This window comes from Rattus rattus, chromosome 13, assembly GCF_011064425.1.
Source record: "Rattus rattus isolate New Zealand chromosome 13, Rrattus_CSIRO_v1, whole genome shotgun sequence".
Taxonomy (NCBI): domain Eukaryota; kingdom Metazoa; phylum Chordata; class Mammalia; order Rodentia; family Muridae; genus Rattus; species Rattus rattus.
The window spans coordinates 10050035-10076225 of record NC_046166.1 but is presented as its reverse complement, the minus strand read 5'-3'; the positions used below and the strand labels follow the sequence as shown (position 1 = coordinate 10076225).

At 41.4% G+C, this 26191-nt stretch overlaps 1 long non-coding RNA gene and 1 other non-coding gene across 2 annotated transcripts in view; both read left to right on the top strand.

The window, feature by feature from the left end:
* Positions 1 to 26191, top strand: part of LOC116914839 — a 46445-nt gene that overhangs the window by 6639 nt on the left and 13615 nt on the right. The window lies entirely within an intron of this gene.
* LOC116915192 lies at positions 23239 to 23365 on the top strand. Its single transcript, XR_004389848.1, has one exon. It is a non-coding gene; the product is annotated as a small nucleolar RNA SNORA15 (small nucleolar RNA).

Below are 26191 nucleotides of genomic sequence, written 5' to 3'. Positions count from 1 at the left end.
TGCTTTGGTGTTATAACCACCTCACCCTGCTTTGGTGTTATAGCCTCTCACCCTGCTTCTGAGACTTAGTATCCGCAGTCTCCTTCCTTTCCTCTCTGGTTTCTTCCTGGTGTATTAGTGAAAACCTATGAAAGGGAGGAATATGGGGATTTGATACAAGTGTCAGTGATGTTAGTTGGCCTTTTAGAAAGTCATTTAAAAAAAGGTTTGTGCTTATCTTTTGGCACATACAAATCCTGATAATGTCATGCTCAGGTTCTGCTTTCTGTAGCCCAGGCTGGCGTTACTCTCCTGTAATGTCCAACTAGCCTTGACTGGAGATTCTTCTGCTTCAGTCCTCAAATGCTGGGTTTTATAAGCATGTGCTACCACATCCATCAAGACTTGCTTTTATAACCAACCAATTGGTAAATAGAGCTGAGACAAACATGTTGGCATGCCCCTGTCATTTTATCACTGGGAGGCTGAGGCAGGAGACTTGTCAGTTCGAGCTAGCTCGTAAGCTGGGGAGTACCATGCTTTTAGCATTGTGTACTTGTTAGGTCATGGGCTGGGGAGAGGTTAAGAGTATGCACTACTCTTGCATGTGGCCTGGGTTTGGTGCCCTGCATCCACACGCTAGCCCATAAGCATCTGTAATACAGTCCCTAGGGATCCAGGACCATTTTTTGGCCTCTACCAGTAGCCTTCACATGGTGCACTCATGTATACACACACATACAAACTCACACTCTCACACACACACATTTAGAAAGAAGTAAGCTAGGTGGTGTGATGGTGGGGCACATGCCTTTGACCCCAGCACTCTGGAGGCAGAGGCAGGCAGATCTGTCTTTGAGTTTGAGGCAGCGTGATCTACAGAGAGAGAGTTCCAGGACAGCCAGGGCTACTCAGAGGAACTCTCTCTTGAAAAAAAAAATCTTTAAAAATGCTAGGTCACAATAAATAAACATAATAAAATAGTTTAAGGCTGCTTTTCTCCCCAGCAGGGGCAGCCACCCTCCTGTGCTTTTCCAATAAATCTGTTGCGTGAGATTTGTGGTGTGAGTCTGTGGTATTCCTTGGCTCCTGACTGCCAGCATACCTTTCCCCCAAAGGCTATAACACAACTGGGTCTCACGGGGATCTGGAGTGAGCGGGTAGGAAGCAGATGAGTTTAAACTACAAGGTAGCACAGCTGGCTAGGCGTGGCCAGGCTGAGAAACATGGACTCCTTCAGTAAGAACAGTTCTTCATGTCTCAGGATCTGGAGACCAACTGAGTGCTGAGAGAGAGCCCAAGCCTCTGGGCAGTGACAGAGCAGGAACAGGGACAGGACCAAACCTAGCTCTGGGTCCCAGGAGAGACAGCAGCAGCACCTGGGGAGGAGTTTGCATTATTTAAGCTGGAGGGGTGGGGGTGGGGGTGGGGACGGTGGCCGGAGAGCATGGATGGGGAAAGGAACAGCTGCTAGCAAGGGAGAGAAACAGGATGCAGTGGAAGCTGAGAAAACAGTGAAAAGATTTTAATAAAAATTTAGGTCAATTTAATACTGTGTTGGCATTTGAATAGTAATGAAGCTAAGTAGAAAGGTAGGACCTTTATACTGGAACAGGAAAAATTACTTTTCCCTTAGTCATGAAAGACTTATGGTAGAAACCATTTTACTTGGAGTCATAGATGTGAGTGTAATTGTACTTGGGAGCAATTAGAGTTTTCAAAAGTCAGGAAAGATACAGGTCAGTGACACAGTGTGCTGAGTCAGGGGTAGGCAGGACTCTGACTTTCAGAATTGGATCTAGTAGAGGGAAGAGATACTTGCCTTAGGCTGCTTTCACATATCCAGATAAAAAGGGCTGAAGCTCAAGCCATAAACTAAGATAACTGTTGCCTGTTGAGCCTAGAGGCAGAGCTTTCTCACCATAAGTACAAAAGGTCAGTGATAAGGTCAGATACCGAAGTACCCTTCTTCATGATTTATATTCAGATAGCTAGTGATATTTTTCTAATGGTTAGGATGGCTGTCTTAGTTCCAGGGGTCACATGCAGGCACAGCTAAGTACTAAGACAGAACGGCAATTCCTACCCCTTTATTAGTACAGGTATCCTTTCCATCCCTCTTCAGTTCTTAGGCCCTGTAGCTAGGTGTAAGTTACATGTCTATGCCTTGGCTGTGGGGAGGGCCAAGAGAAGGTCACTCTCCAAGCAGTAATTACTTTGAAGCAACTTTTCTAGTCTTCTTTATCTTTCTGTAATAAAAGATCACAATAAAAGACAACTTGGGGAAAGAAAGGCTTACATATCCTGATCACCATCCATCAAAGAGGGAAACCAAGGCCGAACCTTCAGCAGAGCTCATGGAAGAATCTTACCATCATGGAAGAATCTTACTTACTATCAAGGAAGAATGTTACTTACTATCATGGAAGAATCTTACGATCATGGAAGAATCTTACTTACTATCAAGGAAGAATCTTACTATCTTGTTTTGTGATTTGTTCAGTTTTCTTTCTTTTTTGTTTTGGAATTTTGAGACAGAGTCTCTGTGGCCCTGGCCATCCTGGAACTTGCTGTGTACACCAGGTTGGCCTGAAACTCACAGAGGTTTACCTACCTCTGCCTCCAGAGTGCTGGGATGAAAGGCAAGTGCCACCATGCTTAGTCAGCTTGGCCAGCCTGCCTCCTTTACAGATGGTTGTGAGCCACCATGTGGTTGCTGGGAATTGAACTCAGGACCTCTGGAAGAGTAGTCGGGTGCTCTTAACCGCTGAGCCATCTCTCCAGCCCAGTGGTGTCAGCCTGCCTCCTTATACAGCGCCACTCCTTGGCACTGGCCGCAGTGCGCTGGCCCTCCCAGGTCAGTCAGATTAGCCTTCCAGGTCGGCATGGTGAAAGCATCTTCTCAGTTGAGGTTTCCTCTTCCCACAGAACCTTGGCTTATGTCAAGTTGACTAAAAACTAACTAGCATAACGACCAACAGTGTTTACCATATTTGCCACAGAAAATAACTACCTTTCTGTTTGTTTTTTCATTGTGATAATATATTTCTGTAGACGACATTGAGTGGAGGATGATATGAGAATTATGATGCTTGTGCTTTGGTGTTCTCAACACTAACATCTGAAAATTCCCTTTGAGATTGTATGTAATGATGATCATTTTAAGATCATGCTTCCGATTTTCGAGTAACAGCTTATAAGCAGCTTTGTGGTCTGGTGTTTGCTGTGTTGTTGGAAAGAAGGACAGACAGAAACCCGTCCTCAGCTTGTGGGTGTTATAGTCAAAATCAAGTGCTGAAATCCTCTTGACATGTTCTGATAAACTTGCTGTCGGTGGCTTGTTTTTATCAGCGCAGGACACAGACAGGGAGTTTGAAGCATTGAGAGCACTAATCTGGCCTTTATGTTGTTAGACGTTCTAGCCTTTGTCCAAGGCAGAAATGACAGACTCCTTCAATTCTCTGTTACAATGATACTTAAGCACAAGCATAGTTTAGGATAATACTACTTTAAAGATACACGGGGAAGCCCAGAGGTGGCAAACATTAATCTCAGCACTTGGCAGAAAGAGGCAGGCAGATCTCTGAGTTCGAGGCCAGCCTAGTGAGTTCCAGGGCAGCCAGGACTGCGCAGAGAAACCCGGTCTCAAAACAAAACAAAACAAAACAAAACAAAACAAAACAAAACAGAACAGAACAAAACCAAGATTCAAGGAGGAGAGTAGAAGTACCCTTTAAAATAGTTACCATAATTTTCTTATTAAATGCAGAATATTTATGATTGTCTCCTTGGAGAGCCCTTGAAAGTAAAACACAAAGATTACATACATGTATACAGACATGCACATAAATAAAATATAATAAAAAATTTAAAACATGTATAAATGACCAAAAATACATGAAAAATGGAAATGCAAATAAAAATCACTGATATTACTTCATATCCTCTAGGAACGACTGTAACAATAATAGAACCAAGAAAATAGCCGGTCCAGTGGGATGTAGAGAAATGAGAACCTTGATGGAAACATAAAATGTGCAGCAGTGGTGGGAAAAGCTGGTAGTTCCTGAAAGTGTTTCCCTGTGACTTAGCAACATTCCTAAGAGATTTGACGCCTGTGAGTACACAGTGTAATAGTGTCGATGCCAACCATATTCACAATATAGAAACCTGAAGATCTGCAGGTCTGTCCGCTCATAAATATATAAACAAAGTGTTTTCCACACAATGGAGTATGAGTACCCACAAAAAAGAATGAAATCCTGGGCTTGGAGTACAGCTTAGTAGGTGCCCGCCTAACACGTGTGAAACCCTGGGCTCGTACTCTGGCCCCACAAACCCTGGGTGTGACTATGCTCACCTGTCATTGCAGCACTTTGAGGTGGAGGCAGGAGAATCATGTTCAAGGTCATTTTTGACTATATAAGGAATTCAAGAACAGCCTAAGTAAGATTCAGGAGAGTCTCAAAAAACAAAACAAAACACCCAAAGAAATGAAATATTGATTCATGCAACACTGCCAGTGAGCCGTACTTAAAAAACCTTACTAAGTCAAAGATGGCAGACAAAGAATTACATGATTCCATTTCTGTGAAATGTGCAGAACAGGCAGCTCCATGGCAACAGGTAGATGAGTGGCTTCCAGGAGGTGAGACGCGGAGGCTTGGGGTGGCCTTCCCTTTGAGGTGAAGGACACACTGGAATTAGGTGGTAGAGACAGTTGCACGACGGTGTTGTGAGTACATTACAAACCGTTGAACTGTAAATGATCAGTTTTCTCCCCAATTTTTCTTTTTTCCCCCCATTATTTATTTTGGGTGTTTATGCATGTGTGGCAAGTATGTCAGAGCATGAGTGTGGTGGTTAGAGACAACTTGTGGAGTCTACTCTTTTCTTTCACCGTGTGGGTCTAGGGAATCAAACTCAGGCTGCCAGGCTTGGCTGCAATGCCTTTACCCACTGAGCCATTTCTCAGGGTCTCAAACCTTACTTTCACTTAAGAATTGATAACAATTAATTAGCAACCCAGTTAACTTCAGTACTTTACATTAATTTGTCTTTATACCAGTAGTTGAATATCACTTATCCACGGGATCAGTGCGCAGAGAGATTTTGCAATAAGAACATTGTCAGGAAGAGAAATTGTTTTTCCTGGCCTGAGTATGTAGGACAGTATTTACATGCTTGTCTAGCATTGGGAAGACCCTGCGTTTGATCTCCAGCACCCCAAAATAAGTAAGTTCTCTCCTTTCAAGTGTGAAGGGTTAACAGTTTTAAATAGCGAGTGATGTTGCCAGATGTAGTGTTCACCTATAATCCTAGCACTGAGGAAGCAGAGGCAGAACTGTGTGACTTCAATGCCAGCCTGCGCTACAGAGCAAGACCCTGTTTCAAAAACCCCAACTAAACCCAAGTCAAACAAAGCCAGTGGGTAGTGTGAGCCCTTTTATATTTTTAAAAATTTCTTTATCTGTTCCGTAGAGACTGGATTGAAGAGACCCAGTGACTCTGGTTCTGTCATAGGTTGTTCCACAGTGAAAGCACGGTTGAAAGAGGTTGGGTATGAAAGGTAAAGGGAAGTTAGTACGTGTGACTCCTATGACTTTGAAGATAAACAGTAACATGCACAGTATATTTTGAAGTTGAGATATTTGTTAAGGTAACCAAATGAAGTTGCTAAATGGGAGTAGTATCAGTGAAATGAGTTTGCAGCAGATCTGGACCACAGCTATAAATGTAAGTGATATTTAAAAGAATGACAAGAAAACTTAGGGGTTGAGTGTAGAAACAGGGTAGTTCCCAGGTGTAGCCATGAAAGGTCCTCAGCACTGATGTCATCAGGAGGGTATAACTCCACTTCCGGGTAGCTGACACCCTCTTCCTTCATGACTCTGCGTGCGTGCGTGCGTGCGTGCGTGCGTGCGTGCGTGCGTGCGTGTGTGTGTGTGTGTGTGTGTGTGTGTGTGTGTGTAAAAGAAAAGAATGTATTGGCCTGGGGATAAAGCTCAATGGTAAGGTGTTCAGTTCTTGTGCAGGGTCCTGAATTTAATCCAGCTTTACCACAACATTGTAAATAAGGATGTAACTTCAGGTAAAGCAGTGGTGACAGTGGTGAGAGTGCTTTTAGTGCAGTGACGAGAACTGAAGTCAAGTTTAAAGAGTGAATTAAATATGCGGAAGTAGACAGTGTACCAAACCAGGTTTTAACAAATTTGATGTAAAAGAAAACAAAAACTTGAGGGTAGGCAGTTTATAGAGGCTCTTAAGGGGGTCAAAAGGGAGGTTTGCTTTGAAAATGGTAGACGTTAGCATTTTGTGCTCCAGAAATGGCTATTGGCGAGGGAGAGATTATTGTAATGAGATGCTATATAGAGGTATATAAGGAGTAGGACAGAGGAGTTGGTACCCCAGGGTGTCTTGGAAGGGCCATTTTGAAGACCATGAGGCCACATAGGAGCAAAAGAAGCACGTCTGATTTAGGGATTTGAGACAGCAGGGAGATTCCTATCCATCAAGCTCCTTTCTCAGATACTAAATAGATTGAGGAAGTCTAACTTAGAGATGTACATTTTATTATCTCCAGGACTAGGTAATATAAATAAGGTTAGCAGAGTAAACGAAAGGCCCCGGGAGTATTTGAACCTAAAGGTTGACTAGAAAGAAATGATCTGAGATGGTAACGGAAGAGAGGAAATTATTATTGAAGAACCTTCTAATGTTGGTTCTAAGGTGCTAGCTGTGTGTGTGTGTGTGTGTGTGTGTGTGTGTGTGTGTGTGTATGTGTGTGTGTGTGTGTGTGTGTGTGACGGGGACTGAACCGAGGGCCTTGGGCATGTTAGGCAAATACTCCACTCCTGAGCTTCTTCCTCACCCTTTTTAATGAACCTTTTCCCAGTCAAGTTTGGAATGACAGTAGCTGAGATTATAGAAAGGCCAGGCTGAGTGTATCTAAGACATTGAGAGGAAAGGGAGTTCTGCGAAGGCTGTGAAGGCTGTGAAGACAGCGTGCAGGCAAGTGGGATGAGAGTATCTAGGTAATTGGCACAGTGCATTTTCCCCAGTCCTGGTATGTTTAGTTGTGTGAGTGAGGTTTATCTGAGAAGGCGAGTTAAAACAATTCTGCTGGTCTTGGTATAAATTCTGTGGCCTAGTGAGACACAGGGATAATGTGACAAGAGAATACAGCAGTAAATTTTTAAAGTGATGGGCTTTGAAATTAGGCTGATAGAGAATAAATAAAACCAGAAGATACTGCATGTTGTAATTCAAGAGTACAGTTGCTGTTATGACAGATCTGGCTAGGATTTCTGAAATAGAGGCAGAGTGAAGGTTGTTACAGTCAAGATAAGCGGACTGTAAAGCTAGGCTGTTAAAGGAGACAGCGGCAGAGCCAGGGTGTGAGGAGACTCTGAACCAGGTTACAAAGTCTTTCGCAAATAGAGAAGCGGGTCAGTAGGTAATAGAAATGCGTTTCAAGGTAAAAACAGATGACATAAGCCTCGGGAAATTGTCTTTTGTTTGAGGGTAACAAATGGGTGGTGAACATTTAACTTTCTGTGGGCTGCATATTTGAATGGTAGAGTGGTTTGTGCTTAGGCTTAGTAAAGACAGAATTTGCCATGTTAGAGAATGAAGTTAGTTCAGAAGTCAGAATACCTGTTTACAGGGCTGTCAGGAGGTATAGTTTGGGAGGCTGTGGTGAAGGGAAGAGGAGAGAGAATGTATAGAACAGGAGCTACACAGGACCACAACAGGAAAGGGGATTAATTGTTGGGAATTACTTTTGGAGGATTGCAAAACCAATGAAAAACTCAATCATCTTAGCTGTCAACATGTCAGTTAACTTAGTGGGAAATGTGTTTAAACTGACAGACTGAGAAGCTGGGTTTTGTAAAACTATATGGACGTCAGGGTCCCAGCTCTGCTTACTAATGCCTAGTTTTCTTTACCTTTTGCTTAAGTCTGCCATAAAGCTCCATTCTCAGCAGAGCTCAGCTCTGAGTGGTGAGAAAGCGGACGTGGAAGCAGTTGGTACTCCTTTGGTTTTTTGGCTTCAGAGGTCTCTGAGATGTGTGGGTAGAGATAACCCTCAGTTCTAATAAGAGAGAAACACCAGTGAGTTTTCGGGTCTTAGCAAAGCCTGATAATGTATTAGGTAGGAAATACAGAAACCAAATCCCAGTAGGAATGGCTGGGTGTGCCTTTGGAGGTCAAAAGGTGACCGTTGGGAGGGAGTCCATTCTCTCCTTCCTTTGTAGGAAGGGATTGAAGTCACGTGCCATTTGCATCCCAAATGCTTTTACCCTCTGAGCTATCTACCACTCCTCTCCTACCTTCCAGCTTCCTTTTTTGAGACAAGGTCTCAAGTAGCTCAGGCTGACCTTCAGTTTGCAGTGTAACAGAGGATGCCCTTGAGTTTCTGAACTTTCTGCCTCTGCTTCCGCAGTGCTGGGGTACAGATACTATTGCACATGTTTCTTAATGTGGTGTTGCGGATGGAACCCTTGGGTTCAAGTGTACTGAGCAAGAACTCTACCACAGAGTCACATTGCCAGCCCAGATTCATTAACGTTTCCAGAAATGTAGTTCTTATGCTAACGCAGCAGTATTTAAGTCAGTTACACTCTAGTGTGCCTGAAGTGCAACATATTTAGTACCTATTTTTTGAGCGATGTATTAATCATCTTTACTGTCTTTTTATAATGCATACATAGGTCAAAACCTCACATTGTACCCTATAAATATGCAATAACATAATTATTTATTGGTAAAATAATTGACTTTTAAAAATGGCTCAGACACTTGCCTGTCTGCTTTTGTCTCCTTTAAACAACCGCTTGTCACCCTATAGGGAAACAAAGTCTGACTTTCCAGTCAGCCCCCAAGCACTCTACTTCTTCAATGATGCTGTGAATACAGTATAGATATTATCTCCCTTATGTGTGGAAAGTCTACATGCTCTTTGTTCCTGCGTATTTCTTTTCTCACTCTAACATTTTTATACACATTGTCTATATAATGTATTTTGATCATATTCTCCTCGCATTACACTTTGTGACTTTCTTCCTTTTACACTGGTCCCCTCCCTCATTCCAGACATGTTCCCCTTGTCCCTTTGTGTCTGTTTGTCTCTGTCTTTGTTTCTCTCTCTCTCCCCCCCCCCCGTGTGTGTGTGTGTGTGTGTGTGTGTGTGTGTGTGTGTGTTTAACCCACTGAGTTTAATTGTGTTTGCTTTCATGAGCATAAGTTGGTAGTTATTTACTGGAGCATGGGTAACTTATCATTGGCAGCAACACTGAAGGGACTGTTTTTCTCTCCCCTAGCAACCATAATTGCCTATGCGTCCTCAGGAAGGGAAAGAGCCTTTGAGTACCTCTCCTTTCCATGATGGGATGTTGCTGTAGCCATTCTTGTACAGGTAGTCACTGCTGCCGTGAATTTAAGAGTACAGCAGCTTGTCATGCACAGCATTTCCTCCTACCTCTGTGTCTTTGAAAAAAGTGTTTTTTAAACTATTTTAATTTTCTGTCTATTGGTGTTTTATATGCATGCATGTCTGTGCACAACATGCATGCAGTATCTGGTCGAAGCCAGATGAGCATGTCAGATTCCCTCGGAATGGAGTTATATGTGGTTGCAAGCCATCATGTAGATACTGGGGATTGAATGTGGGTCTTCTGGAAGAGCAGTTGGTGTTCCTGTGAGCCATCTCTCCAGCTGTCCTGTGTCTTACACTCTTTTCTGTCTGCTCTTTCATGATGTCCCTGAGCTTTGGGGAGCGTGATAACAGATGTCTCAGTTAGGGCTAACACTCGCTTACTCTAAGTGGTTTGACCAAGTAGTCTTGATAGTAACTGTTGCCCACTGCGGAGTCTGCTCTGCTGAAAGCAGACAGCAGCACTAGTCTATGGCGGTAAGTAATGATTCGGAAGATGATGTGTGTGCCTCATGTCCGTGTGATTCGGAAGATGATGTGGTGTGCCTCATGTCCGTGTAGCCGTGCAGCGGTGGTACTTAACAGTTCATCACACTGAGGTCTTTCACCACACTAACTTGTAGCGTATTAAAGTGTGCTTCAGTTCATCAGGTCATGAATTACTTAAAACAAGAAGCGTGGTGTCTTTTCTTAATGTCTAGGAGATACTAACATGTATGGTTGCTTCTGCTCTATGGGCCAGGAGTAATTCTGCTAGCCGGAAATGACTTGATATCACGTTTAACCATCTCTGCCTCTTTCAAAGTAATAGATGATATTGGAAAGAATTCACATCTCACATTTCTGGTCTTTGTAACTACTAGTCTCATTTGCCTCATATTGGTTTTGTCATCTGTTAAAAGTTTAGACCAGCCAGGGGGTGGTGGCACTCGCCTTTAATCCCAGCAGAGGGAGGCAGGCAGATAGATCTCTCTGAGTTTGAGGCTAACATGGTCTACAGAGCGAGTTCTAGGACAGCCAGGGCTACTAGCAGGAGAGATGAAGAACATTGGAGGGAGTGAGGATTGTTCTTGATCAGAGCACAGTATTTACAGTTAAGTATCTTTAGCATAACAGACGTCACCCATCTCATGTCGGCATTTATTCCCTCCCTCAGTGCTTTGGGGTTTTCTACACTTTTATTATATTTAGGCTTTTTTCCCATTAAAATAGTTGTTTTAAATATATTTTATTCATATTCTTTCTCTCCCACCCTCATTCTTTTATTTTTTCTCTTTAGATATCTTAGTGATAGCATTTTGTATTTTTTTTTAGAGTTCTTTTTGTTGTTGTGCTTTTTTTTTTTTTTTTAACAGAGACAGTCTCACTCTGTAGCTGTTCTAGAACTCTTCCTGGCAGAAATGAGTAAATGTCCCCTTATGTAGATAGGGTACCAACAGCATACGGGAGGATGACGCCCCCAGCCCAGCCTGATGAGCTGGAGTCGGTTGGAGATGCTTACAGGACTGCAGATAGCTCACACCCAGCATGGGGGGCAGACTCTGCTCCCCAGCGATAGCTGCTGTCTGTGTTGGCCTGAGGAGGAATCTTAGGAATATCGGACATTTTAGGTACTTCCTCAGAGTGTGAATTGTTTGCTTCCTGATCCTGAGTCTTAGAAGTTTCTTTACTTCCTGATTTTTTTTTTTTTTTTCTTTTTAAATCTTGAGACAGGGTTTCATTTTGTAACTCTGGCTCTGGCTGACCTGGAACTGGTCTCAAACTCACAGACTTTTGAGAGTTTCTGTTGTTGTTTTTGTTTGTTTGTTTGTTTTGCTTTGTTTTGTTTTTCATCTCCGCCTCCCAAGTGCTGGGATTAGAAGGCTTGTATTTCCTGATCTTTAAGAGCTCTTTCCAGCTCTTCAATGATGAGGTGTTTCAGTTTGAAGTAAGTTGCTCTTGTAGCACCCAGGGTGCCCGTCAGCCTTCTCAGTGCTTCTTTACTTATTTATTTTAAAAGACGAGAACTAGTTTTCTTGAGGGTTGTCCTATGAAGAAGATTCCATTATCAAATTAGTTTGGGAAGTGGCTTACGTATCCCAGCACCCCACCTCCACCCCATCAGCAATTCATGGTGACTATCAGTTTTCTTCCAGGTTGATAAAGGTGCTGGGAGATAATCTTATCTTTTAAGAGTCTGGCCTCAGGCCGAGGTGTGTGCTTCCTAACCTTCAGCTCCCAGTTCTCAGACTCTCGGGGTTAGGCTGAACTGGAACTGGAACCCAGGGTAACTGGATGATCAGCTCCTGAGGCGTCTCAAGCCCAGTTTCCTGCTCACAGTGAGCGAACAGCTTTAATATTAAACCCTCTATTGCTCAAACTTGTTTGGATATAGACATTGTTATTTTTCAAAACATACTCAGAGTCGCTGGTCCCTGAGTGGAATGCTGCCTGGGTCAATCGACAGCAGTGAGTGCAGTCTTTAGATGACAGTGCTTTGGGGTAGAACTTGGGTTTTAAGTTAGCATCCAAAGTGGTGAGTTTCATCACGGCATCACATGCATCGTGTTGTTAGACTTTAGAATTGGGTTTTCTCACTGCATTTTCTATGTGCAGTGTTAAATGCTGTATTTACTTGTTACTTTTTCTAATTACCTATTTTGTATTCTTATCACAATGACTTTCCTCCTAAGTTGTGTTGGGTCTTTGTTTTTGAGACAGGGTGTATTCCAGGCAGGCCTGGGACTCTCTCTGAATCGTGGATGACTCTGACATTCTGGTCTTCCTGCTTTCACTCAGTAGTTAGTAGCTGGCCAGTGATGCCATGCCCGCTTTATGTGGTCTTGGGGACTGAGTTCAGAGACCCGTGCAGCTATGCAAGCAATCCCTGCTACATCCTCAGTGCATGCTTTTTGGGTTTGTTTTGGAGACAAGATCTTGCTATGTAGGCTAGGCTAGCCTCAAACTCACATTTTACCATAACCTTTCAGATGTTTCGATTACCAGGTATGGACCACATTAGCACTTCCCAGGATTTTTTTAATACTAAAACAAAAAAGATTTATTTATTTTATTCAGTGTATATGAGTGCTTGCCTGCACGCATGCATGTATGTGTCCTATGTGAACTGGAGTTATACTATGTGGGTGCCGGGGAGGTGCTGGGAAGCAAACGTGGGTTACAAGATTTGTAAGTGCGTTTCTGCTGATCCGCCTGTCCAGTCCCTACAAGAAGTCCAGGTTGGTGTTTCCCTTTGCCCTCTCTGTTGTAAGATTATATCAGTTATAATAAACTTTTCGTGTTTCGGGATCCTTGAGATGGTCCTGTTCATTCATCTTCCTTGTTATTTTTCCTTAAGTCTATGGCCAGCTAAAAATAATACCCATTTAGTAACTTGCATCTGAGTTTGAAGTTTTTTATTAGCTCTGTAATCTTAGAAGAGTTACTTCATTCTCGAGTAGCTCTATGAATCAAGTAAGAGGCCAGCAGGATGGCTTAGCAAGTAAGGACCGTGTCGCTAAGCCTGGAGACCTGGTTTGAGCACCAGGGTCTACATGGTGGAGGGAGACATGACTCCCCAAAGTTGTCCTCTCACGTCCACATGTGCACTATAGGGCACATACACCTTTGTGTGCACACATACAAAATGTAACTAAAAGTTTTTATAAAAACAGAGCAGAAAGATGGCTTAGTGGGTAAAGGTGCTTACTTACCACCAAGCATAACCAACAGCCTAGCTTTGGTCCATGGGACCCACATGATGAAGGGGGAGCTGTCTCCTGTGTACTGTCCCATTCTTGTACCCACTCCTCCCATCCCCTCCAAAAATAAGTAAGTAAATGCCATTGATCAAAAGCTGAACAAGAAGTAGCAGCGGGGCTGTTGGAGTTCAGGGTCGTTTTAACAGTTTTCTTAGGCCAGTTATGTTATCACAAGCCTTTAACACCAGTGTCTAGGAGAAAGGCCTGTGAATTCAAGGCTAGTTTTACATGCTGAGTTCTGGGCTTGCAAGATTATACGGAGAGACCCTGTTTCAAAAAGAAAAAAAATGTTTTTAATGGAAAAAAAAAAAAAGGAATCCATGTATTTCAAGCATGTTAAAGGTTCTCAGTCCTTATTATTCTCCCGCGTGCCCTCAGGAAATGCTCTGCCTTATTACATGGATGACTTACGGAGCAGTTGGACAGGCGGAAGAGTGCTAAGTAGTTTAGATGTGAGCTCTCTCAGCTTTATGCTGGCAGCAGCTACACAAAGTGATGTTGTCATGGTAACTGCAGGTTGTATGGGAGTTGAAGGCAGTTTCCTTCCGTCTTTCCAGCTGTCATAATAAGCAGAACTTACTGGGTAAGCGCAGGCCTACTTACTGGCTTACCTATTAGTGATGCCCAGCTCTGCTGCTGGTCTTTGTGAAATTGCTCTGTTGCTGTTTCTAACCTGACGTGTCTTCAGAAGCTTTGCAGAATGCCGTCCTCTAGAACACGAGAAGTCTCTTTCCTGAAATGGCTTAGCTGTTAGTATGTTCAAAGTCATGCATCTAAGATGATACACCATGGGTTCTTGTTTGCTGTTTGTGTGTTTATGGGTAGTACTTTGCTAATGTAACCTGAGCATGGACAGCGATCGTAGTAAAAATCTGTAGGAAGCTTAAGTTGAAAAAAAAAAAAAAAAAAAAAAAAAAAAAAAAAAACAGTTTCCAGCTATCAAAGAAGCTCAGGCAAGAGTATTGCTAAATCTTATTTCTATTCTAGCTCTGTCCCTTGTTTATGACCTCACAGCCTGATGAGTTTATGCTTTTACGTTTCCTTACACACAGGAAAGGTAGTACCAAGTTCACATACAGTGTTTGTGTGTTTCTCACAGATAACCTGTTGTATTCATTAGGAATGCTCTTTCAATCTCATTTCCATTCATTTCCTAAACATTTAGAAGCTGTATATTCAAGGGAGAATATAAAGTTTAACAATTAGAATGAAAATTGAAATTTATTTAAAATTAATAATTATAAGTAATTTATTTTGGTCCACCCAAAGTGTTTTAGCAAAAATGGTTTTTATATCTGACAGATATTGGTTTGAAACTTCCATCTGCAATGTGGGTGTCTCGGCTATAGACAAATTATTTAAGTTATGTGTAAACTATTTGGATTAATGGGTAAGAATGCTGTGCAAGCATGAGGACCTGAGTTTGGATCCCCAGCAGCCATGAGTAAAGCTAGGCAGGGCTGTGCTGGATGTGCTTGTAACCCCCAGCATAGGGTTTGTTTTTTAGCCAAGGCTGGCCATGAATTCATGCTGAGCGTTCTGGAATTTTGATGTGAAGTCCATTAATTAATTTTGGTCATATAATCTTATCTTCATGTTAACAAATGCTTATAAAGTCAATGAATTTATATAAAGCAAATCATAGATAAAATAAATAGATTTCAATAAAAGTATAGAATTTTAGAGCAGAGAGGGTAATCAATACAAATAATACTTATGGAAGTTGAGTATGACGGCCTGTGCTTGTAATTTAACATTTGCGAGGCTGGGCAAGAGCATTACCATGAGCTAACTGCCACCCTGGACCACAAATGGGCACCAGGCCGGCCAGCAAGCACTATTCAGGAAGACTCTATCAAAACAACTCTTCTCCCACTCTGCCAGAAGACAAAAGTACAAATAAACAAGAAAAAAACTCAAAAAGAAGGTCTAGAGTTAACCCAGGCCAGCCTAAGCTTCATAAGATTCTGTTTCCAAACAAAAAGACAGTATTACAGACATTCAGGTGGTTCCTTATACAGTGGGTCTCAACCTGTGGGTCACGACCCCTCAGGATTGAATGACCCTTTCACAGGAGTCACATATTAGATGTCCTACATATCACATATTTACATTATGATTCATAACCAGCAAAACTACAGTTATGAAGTAGCAATGAAAGTGATGTTAAGGTTGTGGTTACCACAGCGTGAGGAACTGTAGTAAAGAGTCATAGCATCAGGACGGTGAGGACCAGTCAGTGCCTTGGAGTGATATCATTAAAGTAAATTAAAGGTCTCAGTATGTAGTTCAGGCTAGCCTCACATTTATGGTTCTCTTGCTCCAGCCTCTTAGCTGCTAGGATCATAGAGGTCTGTGGCCACACCTGGCTAAGGGCCTTCCTTTTTAGGTCAGTGTTCTAAGATCTCCTTTCCTCTGTTCTCACAGCTGGGAACTGAATGCAGTGCACATGTATGCAAGCTTTCTCCATTTCCTGGAAGCTTTTAACTAGGAAGGCCAGTGTCACTGTGAACAACCGACAGATCATTCACTAAGTCGTGTAATTTAAGTAGTGATCTTTAGTAATTTTTGGAGTTATTTTTATCTCTAAAATGAATTTTGTTGTCATTGAATGACTTTGTGTCATGTAGCACTGTCTACTTAGACAGGTTTTCTCTGTGTAGCTCTGGCTGTCCTGGAACTCACTCTGTAGACCAGGCTGGCCTCAAACTCAGAACCACCTGCTTCTGCCTCTGGGATTAAAGGCACCACCTCCTGGGCTTTAAAAATGTTTTAAAAAACATTTTATATGTGGGAGACAGTGCATGTGTGGGAATCAGAGGACAACTTTGAGAACTGAGTTCTCTCTACCATGTGAGTTTTAGGGTTTGAATGCAGATCACCAGGTTTACCGGCAAGCCCCTTTACATACCGAGTCTGCTCCCCAACTTCTGTGGGGCAGGAGCATCGCTTTTGGCTGTAGTATAGTTTGCAAGTGGTAATCTTCTGTACTAATTGGAATTGTGTGAAAGTACAGATAAGGAATTCACCCAAGTAAAATATTGGTCATCGCTGTTTTTTATTTTTAAAGGTTTATTTATTTTATGTGTACACTGTAGCTGTCTTCATGCACACCAGAAGAGGGCGTCAGATCTCATTACAGATGGTTGTGAGCCACCATGTGGTTGCTGGGAATTGAACTCAGGACCTCTGGAAGAGCAGTCAGTGCTCTTAACCGCTGAGCCATCTCTACAGAATGTCGCCGCTGTTTTTAATTCAACATAATAAAGGAAAAGAAGTCAGGGAAAGTTTGGAGGTTAAGTTTTATGTTATGAAATCTCAACAGAATGATTTATGCATACTTAGATATAGCAAGTGATCTGACTAAAACATGATTCTTGGGGGTTAACCTAAATACACTCTGAAGTTCTTGGTGTTCCAGCTCTGGTCTTGCTACCCAGATCAAGGACGATGTTCATTCACATGGAAATAGTCATGCATTTCCCCAAGAAACTGCCTGGTTCTAATAGAACTCTGAATTCTCGTTCATTATTCATTAAACAGCCATTTTAAGCTCCAAATAGAAGGCAAGTACTATGCAGAACATTGTGTTTAAAATAATCCAAATTGTTTAAGGCAATTATGATACAATTTATAATTTTAAATTTGTGAACTTTTTTTCTTCTGTCTGTGGCAAAGACAAACATATGATTGAAAGTTATCTAATGGCTCTGTCCATCTCTTCCATCTCTAGTGGTTCTTAGTAGGTACTTTATACGTTAACTTAGTAGGTACTTTATATGTTAACTGGGCTTTGTTTACTGCCACAGCTTTAGCGTTTTTCATCATTTCAAAAAAAATTTCTCAAGTATTGTAGTGAACTGTTAGTCTCCTTGGAGAACATATATATAAAAGTTGGAGCCCTTATTTACGGTGGAATGGCAGTGCTTGCTTCAGCATTACTGAGTTAATGTACAGCTGGTACAAAGTTTGCCCTTTCAATAACTAACTTGTTTAGCGAGAGTGAATGATTGATTGCGGCAACTGAAAGTGTAAAGCGTGAGTGTTCTTTACACACCATTCTTCAGTATGACAGGTATCTTTATAAATAACTTTCAGTAATTTTTTTTTTAAATAGACAGTCACCCTTCTCTTTTGTTGTTATCTATTTTTTTTTCTTTGCTTTTTTGAGACAGGGTCTCATGTAGCCCAGCCTGGCCTCAAACTTGGCATATAGTCAAGGAGAATCTTGCATTTTTGGTGATTCCTAAGCATTAGTGTTCCAGAAATGTGCCACCATGCCTTGCGTTTGATGCTTCATAAAAATTTTAAATAAATCAATCTTTCTTTCTGTTTTTGAGACAGGGTTTCTCAATGTAGACAAGACTGGTCCTGAACTCAGAGACCTGCTTGCCTCTGCCTCCTGGGTGCTAGAGTAAAGGCGTGTTCCACCACCTCCCAGCTTGATACTTTTTCAAAAGGGAGGTATTCATGAACAGGACTTTGAGTCTTTGAATATACTAGATAAATGTTACTATGATAATTGAATATTTTGATATAAAAAATTATAACTGTTTAAAAACACGATAACTTTATTAATGTTATATATATTCAACATTGTAATAAGTGCTATAGGTACATTAGCTTTTAAAAATGATCCCTAGATTTTACTTAAGATATTTGTTTTTATTTTATGTGCATGAGTGTTTTGCCTACAGGTATATAAGTGTACCATATGTGCTCAATACCTGTGGGGCCAGAAGTGGATCCATTGGAACTGGAGTCACTGTTGTGAGTCACCATGTGGGTGCTGGGAACTAGACCCAGGGCCAGTGCAAGAGCCATTGGTCCAGTCCCCGTTATCGTATTCACGCTTTGTAAAAATTTCACAAAAGGGATGCTATTATTATACCCACCTTACAGACTAGAGGATCAAAGGATTGAAACCCAAGGTTTCTGCTGTTGGTGTCATTTTCTTAACAAGAATTTTGACATCATGAAAATACTGTTTTCTCCTTTCTCCTTCAAACTCAAGTGTTTTATTATTTTATATCTCGCAGGGCAGTTTTGCTAGATCTGGCTTTCAGAGGTCAGGTAGTTCTCCAGTTGGGTTTTATGTGTTTATGACTCTGGGCACGACCTGGGTGCTACACTCCATCCTTTTTATCGTCGTCTTCTCTCAGAGCTGTGCAGTTTAGTGAGTCAAGTAACGGTCAGGGATTGCTCAAAAGTTAATTGTCAACTTTTACCACCTTTTCACTCAGCCAAGAAGCTTTATATCAATTGTTTGCATTATCTACTTTTCATTCTGTTTTGTTTTAAATACATGGTCTAGTTGTATATAGCTCAGGCTAGCCCTGAACTCTATATGTAGGCCTCAGACTTAGTTTATAACCCAAACTGGCCTTGAACTGATCTTCTGCCATCCTGCTTGTTGGAATTACAGGTTTAAGTCTTGGTACCCAAGTTGTTGTTTCTTATGAAAATCTAATTAACTTGTATTTTGGCTTCTTATTAATTAGAGAGAAATATTTTAAGATTATATCTTTGAAATCTTAAGGTATTACTGTATCTTTTTCTTAACTCTGTAATACTTAATTTTACTTAGTTTCTAAGTTCTTTCTGTAGTCCTCTTTATTAAAGCTAAATATAAAAATATAAGTTTTTTCCACCTGATTGCTAACAGCATTTTGTTTTGTTCCTAGAAACCACTAGGATCATTTTTAAAGTGATGAATGCTAATTATGAGTAATAATCCTTCATTTTCACTGAGAGCAATTACTAATTTTATCATTATGAAGATATGTACACTTTCTGCTCAGAATGGGAGTTGGTAGCAAGATAGGAAGAAGCAGTAAAAGTAGACGGGATAATATATCGTGCTGCACAGAGGAAGTGACAAGTATTGCACAAGTTCTGTTTCGTTTTTAGTTTTCTAAACTCCTGATCTCTCATAAAAGTATCTCTTTTTTATATAATTGCCCCAAAACAAACTAAAATAATCTGTAAGTAATCATATGTGCTCAAAACCATTTTGCTAGATCTGAGGATATAGTGACGGATGAGGAAAATGAAATTCCTGCGCCATGGAACCTACCCTTTAGTGGAGGACACAGGTAAAGAGTAGAATCTCAGGGAGTAATACGGCGTGGGGGTGAGGGCACCTGGAGTCCAGTTAGACTTTTTAGATGGAGTTAGATGGTGATGTACTGAGGCAGTGAGCCATATACACTCCAAGGAAAGCTTTCTGCTGCCTTTTCAGATGGACAAAGTTATAATGTCCACTGTGTGACCCAGGCTGACCTGGCACTCTGGAACTTAATCCGTAGTCCAAGGTGGCACCACTTCTTCTTCAGTCTCCTGAGATTAGAAGTATAAGCTACAGCAACATTGCTATTCTTTCCCTGAAAATTATTAGGTCCTAAGTAAGAGTAAGATCCCATCACAGGGAATGAAGCATTGGTAGAATGCTGGCCTGACATACTCGAGCTTTGGGGTGTCTCTTCACGACCGAGTACTGTGTTCAATGGCTACAGTCCCAGGACTCCACCTACTGCATGGAGGCAGAAGGATCAGAAGTTCATCATCCTTGGTTATAGAAGGAGTTGAGGGTCAGCTTGGGTTGGAGATTCTGTCTCAAATATAAATAAGGACGTCACTAAATTTCCATAACAGATTTGAGGACATATGGACCCCTAGGTGGACTACTTGTGGGTCGATGTAAAAGTTAACGTTTGTAGGCATCTCTCTCTACACCACAGTTCACTGAATATTTAGGTGCAGTAAGCCAGTACCTGGGTCACGAGAGTAGAGCTGGCAGAGATCTGTCCTAGGGTTTCTATTGCTGCAGTCAAACACCAGGACTAAAAAGCAAGCTGGGGAGGAAAGAGTTTATTTGGCTGACATTCCATATCGATGTTCATCATTAAAGGAAGTCAGGACAGCAATTCAAACAGGGCAGGAACTTGGAAGCACAAGCTTATGCAGAGGCCATAGAGGGAGCTCTTAATGGCTTGCCCTGCTTGTTTCTTTATAGAACCCAGGACCTCCTGCCCAGTGATGGAACCACCCACAGTAGGCTGGACCTGCCCTCCTCAGTCACTAATTAAGAAAATGCCTTACAGCTGGATCTTAGGGAGACATTATCTCAATTGAGGTTCCCTCCTTTGAGTTTGTGTGTCAAGCTGACGTAAGACCAGTCATCATCGATCTTATTAGAAGCAATTGAATCTTTCCCAAGGGTAGGACAGTCACTCTCAAAAGGCAGGAACACTAAGGAAGACCAGCGACATTCTAGGTTTTCAGTTGTGGAAGACTGAAGCCCTCTACTTTGTATGGTGGCACTAAGGTGGCAGTAAGGACTATGGACAGGCACAAGATAAGAGAAAGCCCTTTCACCCACTTCAGTCCTTCACATTGCGTTCCAAGAGGAAGACTGGCAAGAAAGAGCAGGGCAGGAAGAGAGCACTTCATCGAACTCTCCTAAAACCAAAACCTAAAAACATCACTGCTGTATCGTTTGCTTTTGGTTTTCTTTCTGTTTGCAGGAAGCTTTAGCTTTGTAATAGTTTGAGGTTTATTGAAAATTGTAAGGATGGTGCAGAGTCCTCTGCCCCATACTCATGTTTCTGTATTGTTTTAGTAGGAATAGTTGTACGTATTTTGTTTCTATATTATATATTGTATAAATTATTGGCCTTTGGAGTTGTGAGAAGTAAGTAGCTCCCATCACTGTACATAATCACTGACCAGGACACTAAAATTACAAAGTATTTGCGCCTCAAGGTGGTGATGTCACCTCTTCAAAATACTGAAGTAAAACTAAAAACTACCATCATACTATCAGTAAAAGAGCCTTAGTTTATTTTAGACTGACAGTGATGCAGTTGCCAGCAGATCTGACATATTAAAAAATATCTGCATTGTATGATTATGAGTTTTAGGACAGCCAAAGCTATGTAGTAAGGCCCTGTCTTTTAAAAAAAAAAAAAAAGCCAAAAAACCAGCAGCAGCAGCAGCAGCAGCAGCAACAACAAAACCCAAAACAAACAAACAAAACCCAAGCAGAAAGGAAACAAACAAAACCCAAGCAGAAAGAAAACAAACAAACAAAACCCAAGCAAGCAGAAAGAAAACAAGTGGGGCAGATTTGTCCCATAAGAGGAAGAGAAAAGGTAAAACACTGTTCATTAGAATCCTTGGCAGGCCACTCCCAGTAGTGAGGCTGATGATTTCTTCTACTGAAAGATGTACACGGTGGGAGTCCATTAGCTTTGCTCAAACGCTCTAGACAGTTTTCACTGGCCAGATTAAGTTCAGAAGTTGACTACCAGTCTCCATTACGATGACCTCATGAAACATTAAGAGGCAGAGTTAATGAGAGAAGTTACCTAACACATGATTAATGTAAATTTTGCTTGTAAGGTAAAGTGTCATTGTACAGCTGACTGGTTCATGTACCAGAGCCTTGTAGAAGAATACGGTGAGAGAAATGGTGTTCTCTGTATCTAGAGATATTAACATGCTGTTTGGTTTTTAAGCAGAAGCAAGATATTAGAGGAGGAGTTGAATATAACTGAATAGGTTAAGAAATGGAAACTAGATAGCTGGGCAGTAGCGACACACACCCGGCTTTGATCCTAGAGCTTGAGAGGCAGAAGCAAGTAAGTTTCTGAGTTCTAGGACAGCCTGGTCTACAAGTTCCAGAAGAGTCAAGGCTACACAGAGAAGTCTCTAAAATCCAAGGAGGGGGAGAAGGAACAGGAAGGTGGATGGGTTGCTTATTATGATTATGTAAAGCAGTAGTTACAGCGCACGCGCGTGCGTGTGCGTGTGTGTGTGTGTGTGTGTGTGTGTGTGTTTGTGTATGTGACATGTGGGTGGTCTTTGACTTACTATAATTCAGCCTAAGATTTTGCTTTTATGATGGTGTAAAGATGGTAAGTGTCAGTAGGAACTGTGCTGGAGTTCGACCTTGCCCTGAGCTAGCAGTGTGCGATAGGATAGGGTCCTCTTCAGTGATGCTGGGCAGGAACAGCTCCCAGTCAGCCATGCGCTTATGAGAGTTAACAGCAGTGTCCACAGTCCACGGTGTTGCTAAGCTAGGTTTTCAGTGAACTAGTATGTGCACTACATTTTTATATGTAGTGCTAGTCTATTTCTTAATGTCATCTGAGTCCATGCAGTTTTCCCCTTGATTCTCAAAACTGCCTTTTCACAGATTCACTTTTCACAGATTCACATACAACCCTAACATGATATTTGCTTTGTCTCTTGGATAACTTTAATTTAAGACAGTCTTCCCATATTTTTGTTATAGGCTAACTTAAATTTTTAAAAATTTATTTACTTATTTATGTTTTATCTCCCCCCCACCGTGTGTGTGTGTGTGTGTGTGTGTGTGTGTGTGATTAATTAGATCAAAAGATAACATGTAAGCATCTATTCTCTAGTCTCATCATGTGGGACTGAAGGATCAAACTTAGGTTGTTAGGCTCAATGGCAAACACCTTTATTTTACCTTCTAGCCCAGTGGTTCTCAACCCTCCTAACACTTTAACCCTTTAACACAATTCCTCATGCTACTTCTTTATTAAAGAAACTAAGCCACTAGTCTTGTAGAACAGTCTTCTGAGTCTACTTCCACGTGATGTTAACAGGTTCTTTGATTCCTTGTATTGCCGGTAAAATCAGCTTTTATTTTTACTCTGGGAACTTCTATTATTTTGAGATGAGGGCTCCCTATGTGCTCAGGTTGGCTGTGAACTTCTGGAATCAGGCTCTCAAGCAGCTGTGACTTTATGTGTACCATCTTCCCCAGCTTTTTTTCTATCTTATCTATCTATCTATCTATCTATCTATCTATCTATCTATCTATCTATCTATCATCTATCTATCTATCTATCTATCTATCTATCAATTATCTATCTCTCTATCATCTATCTATCTATCATCTATATCTATCTATCTATCTCTCTATTATCTATCTATCTGTCTATCTATCTATCTATCTATCTATCTATCTATCTATCTATCTATCTATCATCTATCATCTGCCTGTCTGTCTGAGATAGAGTCTGTGATTCTTTAATTTGTAAATACCAGGCCTGGCCTACTGTGTTCTTCAGTCAGTAATTTACACAGCCAGACACCATGCAAAAGTAAGGTCTTCCTTTAAGATGGCCGATATGCTATATTTTATGGTATATCATCATTAAAAGTGAGTATAAGTAAAAAAAATTATAAATGCCATGATTATACATATCAGAAATCTCATAGGACCTATAAAAGTCAATTTATAAGTGATTTTAGCATTCTATGTAGAAAAACTGTCTGTCTGTCCATCCCTCCATCCATCTCTCTCTCTCTCTCTCTCTCTCTCTCTCTATCTATCTATCATCTGTCTACAATAACATAACAATTTGTAAGTTAATTAAAATTTAAAGTGTCATTGAAATTCCAATGGCTATAAACAGGTCTAAAAGGATGCCGTGAGCACTGAGAATTATAAAGCATTGCAAGTTCCAAGAATGACCTATGAAGGGTAAGCTAGTGATGGGTCAGAAAAGTCCGCGTCATTCAAATGAGCTACTGCTCTGTAGAAGTGGTGTGAGTTTCATTAACATCTCCCCATAGACTTTGTGTGAAGAAATAGACAATCTAATTCTATAATTTTTTTTGAAATGTAAAGGACTAGCAAGAACTAAAATCACTGAAGGACAGCATTTGGAGAACTTTTCTTTCCCAATATCAATATTTCCTTTATGCCATAACAAATAAGACATTGTGGTCTTGGATAAAAAATAGACATAGATCATAAACAGAGAGTTCAGAAGAAACTTGCACGTATGGTTTGCATCCCATTGGCCAGTCCAGTCCAGTGGGAGAAAGAAAACTTCACATGGATATGGGTATAGGAAGCAGTGAGCTCACACTTCCGCCTACTCCACTTACAGAAACTACTGAAATAAAATATAAATGCAAAAGCTATAAAACTATTATATCTTTCTACATATAACAAGTTCCTCAAGATTTAGTGGACTGAAGACTTATTTGTTTTGGTAGTTACTAGCTTGAAGAACTCTGGAGGGCTTTGCTAGATAAGGTCTTCTTGGGGTTGCAGCCAAGATGATTCAGATGATTACACTTTCCTAACATCTTGGCTGCAACCCGAAGAAGACCTTATCTAGCAAAGCCCCTCCAGAGTTCTTCGCGTAGTAGAAGGCTGGGCTCAGGTTGGAGAGTTTCTCTAAAGTGATTTGTGTCCCATAGCTGTAAGCCAGCAGCCTTGATTCATACAAGCTGTTGGCAGAACTCAGGTCTTTACCACTTGAATATGTTGGTAGGTCTACCTGGAAGACGGATTTGGCTTCCCTCTGGTTAGTGGTCCAACAATGAGAACTAGGAAGAAGATATTAATGCTTTTTAAAAATTTTAAGACTTAAACTCTTAGGGTCAGTGCATCTCTGGAGCCCTGGGATAAGAGGCCGGCTACCACCCTTGTCTAGCACTGATGCAGTGCCAGGATCTCATGCATGTCACCTACTGATGGTCTCACACCTCCTCTCAGGTTTTTTCTGTTTTTGTTTTTCGAGACAAGGTTTCTCTGTGTAGCCCTGGCTGTCCTGGAATTCACTCTGTAGACCAGGCTGGCCTAAGCTTCAGTCTCAGAGATCCGCCTGTATCTGCCCCCTGAGTGCTGGCGTTAAAGGCATGTGCCACTACCGCCGGGCCCCGTCTGATTTGGGAAAGATGATTACTTCTATTTTCACATCCAAGCTTTTAGTTTATTTGTCCTCTCAGAAATCCCCACAACATAGCAGACAGGTCACAGTGGATCTACTCGTTTTGCTGCATCTCACCTCCATTCACTTTTTGCCAGTACCAGAAATGGCCTTTGTAGTCTCCTGTTCTTATCTTCCTTTCCCTGTTTTCTGGAGGTCTTTTTCTTCTCATAGAGGCCGTGTCATCTTTTTTTTTCTTTTTTTTTTCGGAGCTGGGGACCGAACCCAGGGCCTTGGCTTGCTAGGCAAGCGCTCTACCACTGAGCTAAATCCCCAACCCTCATACCTTTTTTTTTCTTTTTCTTTTTTTTTTTTTTTTCAGGCCATGTCATCTTTCAAAGCTGTGTTTAGGCTCGTTCTTCTTTACACAATCTCAAGGATTATAGATCATGCCCTACCAACATAGGTTCAGAAGTCAAATACAAAGATGATATATAGTGTGGCTTTGTATATTTTGGCTAACTTTTCCCAATTTTTTTGTCTTTGGTAAGGTTCCCAGGGTGAAGGACATCAGTGACCATCTGTTCTCCCTGAAGCAGACGGTTAGGAACTTTCTGGTTTGTTACACTGCCACTCATGATGGTGGCAGTCCCCAAGATACCAAGGAGGCAATTAAAAAAAAAAAATGATTACAGCTGTGAAGCTTCCTTGTCTGTATCCCAGAGGTTCTGTTAGGTTGTCTCAGTTTCAGTTGATTCTAGCAATTTAAATTTTTCTTCTCTGATTTCTTTAATGATCTACTATTTAATTAGTTTATTTATTAGGTCTTATTATGTGGCCTTGGCTGGTTTGGAAATCACAAAGACCCACTTGCCTCTGCCTCCTAAGTTCTGGGACTAAAGGCATGTGTCACCTCACCCTACCTGTACTGCTTTGAAAAGCAGTCTTTAAATATTTATGTGTCTTCTGAGGTTTGTTTTGCCGTTGATCTCTAAGTTCATTTTATCTTGGTCTGAAAGGACACGGGGAACTATTTCATTTGTTCTTATTTGTTAAAAGGTTGCTTTGAGTCCACAGTGTGTCAGTCCTTGGGAGGGTTCCCTGCACCACTGAGAAGAATATGCGGAACGTTCTGTAGCTGTTAGATCAGGTCACCTGCGCTGTGAGTCACCTGCGGTGTGAGTCAGCTCCGTACTGTTCTGCTGATTTTATCCTGGAAGATGGATCTAGCTGTAGCTGGAGTCCTGAAGTCTCTCACTCTTACTGTGTAATGACCTTTGTAGTCTTTCAGTGTTTATGAAACCAGGGCCTCTAAGATTTGGTGTGTAAGTATT